We start from the raw sequence: 8,552 nt of genomic DNA, 5'->3' as shown, positions 1-8,552 counted from the left end.
TAGCATATGAAAATGAACTTATTATTCATTGATCAAATCAACTTTTTCTTCTTCATTTATTTTTGTATAAATCAAGGTCAAGACCAAAAGGTCACAATTTCAGAACACGTGCTTCATTGCAAGCTCGTGACTTGAAAACATTAAGGAACAACCCAAATAATGGCAAAAGGGTCATAATTGAAACAAATGATTCCAATCATAGAGTAAAGCAATTTTTCAAGCTGCACTGAAAATTGTAGTACATACCATCTAATGCTATAGTGTCCACGTGAACTTTAAAACATATTCATTAACAGAATAGGAAAAGAATGTTTATGTTTTTTGTCAAAATCCACAAAAGAGATGTAACAACAGCTTCAAAATTCCTGATTCTATAAAAATGATCATGTAAAGTCAAATTTTTATAGCATTCCAACAGAAAACAAAAAACTACTCAGGCTTATCACGGCGACGCCCAGGTGTCCTATCGTGGAGACAGGACACCTGGAAGCATGCCTCGAGACGGGCTATGGCGTCCCAGTCGATGCCATAGATGCCAACCCTGTCCAAACCCATAAACTCAACCCACTTTTTTTTTTAATTTTTTTTTTTCAAAAAAAGGATATATCACCGTTGACGACACTTAGGATTTGTGCTGAGAAGGGAGAACTCAAAGAAGAGGAGACATACTCCAAACTCCAAAAGAACCAAACTAAAAAAACCAGGACTATGTGGTCCAATGGTACCCGGGTTGGACTTCCATTTGGAAGATTATGAGTTCGAGCCTCAGTGGAGGCGTTATTGGTTCTTTGTGTTTCAGTAGGTTGAGAAAGTATATGAACAGATACTACAATGTAATAGAGCCAGTAACTTTCAAAAAAAAAAAAGATTTTGCCTAGGCGTCGCCTAGTTGGTGACTTGATTTATGTTGAATATATATATTTGTGTGTGTGTGTATTTTAACTTGTCGCTTAGGCGACAAGACGGTCGAGGGCGCCTCAACTTAACAGGGTGTTGTGATTAGCTTGGAACAGCTAAAAGATTTGATGTGTTTTCATTTGATGAAAAGGAAAATATGCAATCTTAGAAACATAAACTAAAAATAAATTATAAGACCATCTGGTCCAGTTTTTTTGTGAGCCCCAGCATTCACCTCATCATCCACTATCTCACTCAATTACAAAAATCGTTCTTAGTTTGGAGTTTTTTCTCAATTTTTTTTGGACTCATCATTTTATTATTCTATATTTTAATTATTTCTTTATTTATTTGAATTATAAATTTATAATTGTAATGAAAATTAATTAAAATAAACATACCTACATATTATTAAAATGATAATTATAAACATTTAAATTAATTTTCATTGCTCTATATTATTTTAATCATTTTAAAATTTAATTGTAATTAAATTATTCAAAATTTAATTCAAAAAAAACATATTACATATTTGAATTTTGTGAAAAATTTAAAACAAAAATAATAAAACAATAAAACACAAACAAATTAAATGTTAAAAAAAAAAAAAAAAAAAAAACAACAAAGAAACAAACAAACAAACAAACAAAGATGAGAGTTGTTACCACATATCAATCGCCCAAGAGGGCACTGTAACAGACGCATTTGTAAAAAAAAAAAAAAAAAAAAAAAAAAAACAATTAACAAGTTTTTTTCTATTCCAAAAACAATCAAAGAACCCTATTGGGTTGCTCTAAACCAGTTCCCATACAATTTATGATTTCAAAATAATTCACCATTTTCTAGGGCTTAACTACTCTGTTACTGCTGATATACAATAGGTTTCTGGTGAATCTATAACAAATGAGATTACACCAAAATTGGGTTAGATGTTCAGCTAAACCCCAAGAATCAATAGCCCATGGTGGAGATTTTGTGATTGCTGTCCAATCAGACTTGACCATCTCCAATGGTTTATATTGTGCACCAATAAGTCATTCATATTGCTGCACAAGGAATGAAGACAATAAGCAATTTAGCAATTTATAATTTAATCGTTTTTATTTTTTTTTATTGTTAAAAAATCATTAATCTTTAAGTCAATCACACAAACCAAAGACATGGATATTTGATATCCCCTGTATGCCCACTATCCTTACAGTAGTATACAGAAAAGACTCAATCCATTGAATATAGCTATAGCTTTCTTGAGTCTGATCATATCCATAGAATAGGTCGATGGGAAAGCTGTTAAATCCATGCTGGGAATTGCTGGCGGCCACGGAGAAAATGGATGCAGCAGATGAAAATTAAAGGTGGTGTTTGCAGCAGCAATGGGCAGTGAAACTTGCTGCTACTAGTGCAGCTTAGAGATAATGGTGGTTGGTTATAAATGTGTGAATAATCTGTGGGAAAAGGCACTGTTTGTTGCGGTTCACAGGCGCCTAGCGATTTTTTTAACATTGTTTGTTGCTTTAATTTTTTTTTTTTTAATTACAGTCTAGAAAAGAAGATGAAGAAGAAATGAGGAAGAAGACAATTTGACTAAAAGGGATGAGGGAGAAGAAATTACCATATTAACCCTACATTTAACAATCAACTAACGAAACTATTAACAGAGGATCTAATTGAATAAAATCATCAAAGTCTAAGACTTAATTGAGTACAAAAAGTTATTTAGGACTAAATTGAGTAAAATTACTATAGTTAAGGACTAAATTGGGTATTAACTCTCACAGATTATTATTATTATTTTTTATAATAGGAAATAGGAAATTAGATAAGAAGATATTGTAAAACGAAGAGGCATTGCTCGGAAATCAAATCCCAATACAAAGACAATTCCACCTTCCTCAAAACAAACCCGATAACAAAGTAAATCAGAGGCCTAAATGATTACCTTCAAATTCTAACTGTGCAACCATTCACCAAAATTAATTCGCATAACAAGTAAACTGGATTTTTCTATTTCTAATGCATAACAAGTAAACTGGATTTTTCTATTTCTAATGCATAAGAAGTAAACTAAAGTGGATTTTTAAATTGCCACAAGTGACAATCGAACTGTTTGATTGAGTGTCTTGAAATATTTGAAGCAGAATTTTAGGTCTTCATCATATGCTATTACAATCATGTCCCCTTCCTGGTCCTTATACATGAATTTAAGGACAGTTCCTCTTGTCTTCAAGTGCCGAAAACGGATTCTAACTGCAGCTTTCAATTCCTTCAGGATTGGAAGGGCCAGATTGACCCTAACCATATCACCCATATGTTCCACTTTAATAACCCACATGTTGCTCGGACCTGCCTCATCATCAGAGAAATCGGACGAACTAACCTGCAGATTCCTCATGGGAATGCCGGCACCGGAGTAGTAGGCGGAGGCGGTGAGAACAGTGATCGGGCGAGCGTAGTAGGCCGCGGGGGAAATAGTCATCCTCGCATCTGTCCTTCCCAAATCCGCCGGCATAATATTCTTCTCCGGCCCGCTGGGGTAACCGGAAACTGTCACAATATCAAGATCACCCACGGAGGCGTCGGTGCGACCTCCAGCGGAGATCACCGACGGGGGCGTTGGTGCGACTTCCGGCGGAGGCAATGCATCAGCACCGTCATTATAATTATCCATCACCAAGTTTTCTGAGGATGACTGATGGAAATTCAAGAAGATTGACGGTTTATTTATACCCTCCTGTAACAAACTTGTAGTGAGATACCTCCCTTAAAACCCTTTGTTGGGATTAAACTTCTTCTTTCTCCTTTCATTGAAATTGATTCCCAGCAGTAAGTTGATAGGAATATAACGGAATAATGGGAAAGCAAATAATTGAAAATTGAAAATTGAAAATTATAGAAGTTAAATAATATGGAAAGTATATAGAATGACAAAAGAATTAATAATGTGGGAAAATATATAATATATATATTAACTCTAAATATAGAGTACAAAAGCAAAATATATATATATATATATATATATATCACTACTACAGAAAACGGTTTTAAAGTCGGTTAAAATACCCCATTTAACGTCGGTTATCTTTCGACGTCGACTTTAGAGACGTCGTAAGTAAATGATACGACTTCGGTTAAACAACCGACGTCGTATGTAACATACGGCGTCGGGTTTTAGGGTAAACCCGACGTCGTATAGTATTCATATTTTTTTAAAAAAAATAATAATTAACCTACGGCGTCGGATTTTAGGTAAAAACCGACGGCGTATATATTTATTTAAAAAATAATAATTAACATATGACGTCGGCGTTTAGGTAAAAGCCGACGCCGTATATATTTATTACTTTTATAAAAAAAAAATAATTAACCTACGGCGTCGGTTTTTAGGTAAAAGCCGACGCCGTATATATTTATTATTTTAAAAAAAAATAATTAACATACGGCGTCGGCTTTTACCTAAAAACCGACGCCGTATATATTTATTTTTTTAAAAAAAAATATACGACGTCGGCTTTATCCTAAAAGCCGACGTCGTATGTTTTTTTTTTTTTTTTTTTTATTATATTCGTTTTATGGTTTCTACCCAACCTGTATCAATTTTCAAATCCTGCGCAGCTAGCAATTTAACATTCAACATCAACTAATTTATTAAACTAATTAAAACTATTAAACATGAAACTAATATAAAGAACATAATTCATTAAGCTAATTCAAGCTACTAAACATAAAACTAATATAAGTACCACAATTCAACAAAACTACTAAACATTATTCCAATAAACATAAACTAATTTTATACGTAAAGTATCAAACTATTAAACATGAAACTAATATAAAGAACACAATTCATTAAACTAATTCAAGCTACTAAACATAAAACTAATATAAGTATCACAATTCAACAAAACTACTAAACATTAAGCCAATAAACATAAACTAATTTTAAACGTAAAGTATCAACAAAGAAGCGTTTTATTAAGCCATTCATCAATAAGAAACTTAGACCATTTGTCTCTAACTTCATCAATCTTTTTTTTTTGTTGTAGGGCAATCTTCCTTGTCTTTCCAAAGCCTACAAAGTTCAAAAGAAATAAAATTAATAAATAAGCAAGTATTTTTAAACATTTGAAGCAAAAAGATATATTATGAAATTACTTGCCTTATCCATTCCTTTGCTTAGGTTGTTGGAAACAATTTCCAACATGAACTTCATCACATAATAACCACATTCGGTGGTTCCCTTTTGTATAGCACACTACATTGAATTACATTCAAATTAAAATAAATTAATAAAAAAAAAACAATAAGTTTACATGTTTTACAATGTGAATGAAGTACTTACCGAACATATAGTCCATTTCGGTGGACGATTTTGTTTCTTTCCACTCATCATGTTTGTTGCAGTCATACACCTATTAATATAAGACATAGAATATATAAATACTTGGCATCACTAGTTTAATGATAACTACTAATTAATTATATAAATTTACATACGTTTCCATTATATGTTTAATGTCTTCACGCGGCCCATGACCAAGTGAATCAAACCAAAAAATTTCATTTAGTCGAGGACAAATAGCCATCAACATCCAATGCTCACTACAAATAAATAATTTATTAGTTTTAAGTGAATATAATATATAATAAAAATATATTATATATAAGTACTTTTATTTAAAACGTAATTAATACTTACTTGAGAACATATGGGGCTAAGTATACCACTTTCTTCTCAGACTGCATGGTGGAATTTATATACGATTTCCTGTCTTCCATATTATTCATTTGTGGTTGAATCCAATATGGATCTAGGAAGCCATACATGTCTTTTGATGCCAACTCAAAACTAATGTAAATACCCCTATTCACAAACACAACCATTTATATATAGATTACCAACTATATAAATATAAAACTATTATGAATAAATAATACTAAAGAACTTGTTACCTCATAAAGAACTGAACTAGAGAAACATCGATGGTCTCCATTTGTAAGAAACGCATTATCTCATCACTTGCAAGGTGCAAGTCATAGTCAATGTTGCCCATAATACCACGAGCCACATGGACCACAAGAGGGTGTTCAAAACGGCGAGCTATTGAAAAGGCCATTTTGCATCCATCAGTCAAAGAATCATGATCAGTTATATTGAGTTGTTGATGAACGGATTGCACACCCGAATGAAAAGTCAATTTGGTCTTTTCTTTTGACTGTGAATTATAATACAAGTAAGAATTATTATTTTAAAAAGTAAATTACTTACTATTTTAAAATAGAAATATTTTCAGTATACATACCGCATCAGATTTAGTACATAACTCTACCAGCTTCTTTGGCCAAGCAATAAAGTGTTGAATTGCATCACCTACAAGCTGAACCTCACTGGTGGGGATTGGTACATGTGCACTTGGATCACTAACTTCATTTACGCTCACCTTCACATGATTTATATCCAGTACAACCCCATGAACCTGTCCACCACTGTAAGCTGTCCCATATGCCACTGGACGTCTAATTGGATCTTCTAAGAACAGTTGACATCGTGCCCCTAACTACATTAATTTTTAATTAAAAATCATATAAAATTTTATTGATAAATAATAATAAGATAACTTTAAACGAATACTTACAGCCGGTAAATTACTAAAAGGGTCTGGGGAACTAGCTTTGTCACTTGGAGGCAGTGGCACAACATCCACACATACGTCATCCACCTGCTTTGCTTGTAAAGGAGTCTGCATAGCACTAAATTTCAACATCATACTAGCTATTCTTGCCTCAAATTGCTCTGTTAATCGTTGACCAAATTCCTCCCGTTCAGCAATATTTTCCTGCTTTTTTTTTTTCTAACGCTACTGCAACAGCATCATCAACCATTTGTTGAACATCTTCAGAAGGCTTTTGGCGACGTTTTGCATGACCAAATACACTTTTGAAGCCATGTCCTCTTCCCATGGCTCTAACACGTCCAACATGCTCATCAGTACCCAATGCAACAATCAATGAATCTTGTCTTCCTTCCTCAACAAATTTTCCTTGAGAAATTTGGATCTCAAGAGCATCCTAACATATATAAAAATTATTCAATAATAATTACTATTACTTTAGTAAATGACAACATATTTACTTACAATTTTTTCCGCCACCAATCTTGTTGATTCAGTGCGATAATTTCCTGACTATTCTTGCTTTTTTCCACTTTTCGGCTCTACGTGGAGGACTTGGAAGACTCATTGTATACGACGGATCTGCATCAGCCAATGCTTGTTTTTCTTTCAACTTCTCATCCATCATCATCTTCTCCAACCTTTTATAACCTCCTCGAGCTAAAAGATGTGGATGAATATTCTTAGCTTGTATGTCTTGATATTTTTTTCTTTTTGCCTATATAAATACAAAATATTAATCAAACTCTTTACATGTCCCTCATAATAATGATAGAGTTTATGTTCGAAATATTGATAGAATAATAACGATACCTCATATTCTGGACCTGTATGCGACTTTACAAACTCATTCCAAGTCTCTTGTTCAATGAAGTCGTATTTTATACATGGGCTCATACCTGCAAAACTACCGTATATAAACTTGCTCACCAATTTCGCTTTAAAATCTTTCCACCAATCACCCACATATTGTATCCATTCTTTCCTCATATCAGTTGTGTCGGGAATATCATAAGTATTCTGCAAAACAAAATTATTTATTAGTTAGAAATGTAATTATAGAAACTTTATGAATAAATCAAAATCTTACAAAATGAAAAGTTACCAGGATTTGTTTCCAAATAGTATTCTTAATAGTTTCTGAGACATTCGGCCATTCATCTATTGTGATAGGAGTATGTGTTCGTCCCACTAATGCAACATAACTTTTAAATGCACTGCCTTCTGGCCCGTAGACAGGCTCCAATCCATCCAGCTCAATGTGGTGTTTCCCTTCAGTAGAACGCTGCAGAATGAGTTTTTGCATACGAGTGGCGTCCCTCGTCTTAGAAGTAGTATTACTACTTTTAGTAGTATGAGTATCTTGTGTAGTACCATCCTGTGTAGTACCATCTTGTGTAGTACCATCACCATTTGCTGAATCCATACGCCTGTTTAGAAACAAAAATTATTAGAATATATAAAAGTACTACAATAAGAAAACTAAAAAACAAAATAAATAGTGGGCATTACATGTAATAATCAATTCTCCCATATCCCTTAATGATGATCATCTCGTGATGCATGTACTTCATCTATCTCATTATCAATAATAGTGGGCAATAAACTTGAAGAAAATGGTGGTATTTCCTTAATATCAAAACTAACATCTTCATTCCCATCTCTAGTAATTTGTCTCTTTCCATGAAGAACAATTGACCATTTTTTGTCACAAGGATCACTAATATAAAAGACTTGTTTTGCTTGGGATGCCATTATGAACTGCTCATTTTTGTGCCCTTCACGATTAAAATCAACAAGTGTAAATCCCAACTCATCAACTTCCCAACTCATCAACTTTTACACCATGTTTATTATCTACCCATCTACATTGAAACACAGGCACCCTAAAAAAACATAATCAACTTCCCATATTTCTTCAATCACACCATAATATGACAACTCTGCAAACATAGGATTTGTATCTTTCGAACTACTAAAATGCAT

General features: G+C 33.1%; 1 long non-coding RNA gene across 1 annotated transcript; it reads right to left on the bottom strand.

The window, feature by feature from the left end:
• Window positions 1–5,125: 5,125 nt before the first annotated feature.
• LOC109185704 lies at window positions 5,126–5,425 on the bottom strand. Its single transcript, XR_002055025.1, has 3 exons — window positions 5,392–5,425; window positions 5,237–5,306; window positions 5,126–5,149 (listed from the first exon to the last, which is right to left on the bottom strand). It is a non-coding gene; the product is annotated as an uncharacterized LOC109185704 (long non-coding RNA).
• Between the last annotated feature and the right edge of the window lie 3,127 nt (window positions 5,426–8,552).

The sequence above is a fragment of the Ipomoea nil genome, unplaced genomic scaffold (genome assembly GCF_001879475.1).
Source record: "Ipomoea nil cultivar Tokyo-kokei standard unplaced genomic scaffold, Asagao_1.1 scaffold1339, whole genome shotgun sequence".
NCBI lineage: Eukaryota > Viridiplantae > Streptophyta > Magnoliopsida > Solanales > Convolvulaceae > Ipomoea > Ipomoea nil.
This window is presented reverse-complemented; position numbering and strand designations above follow the sequence as displayed.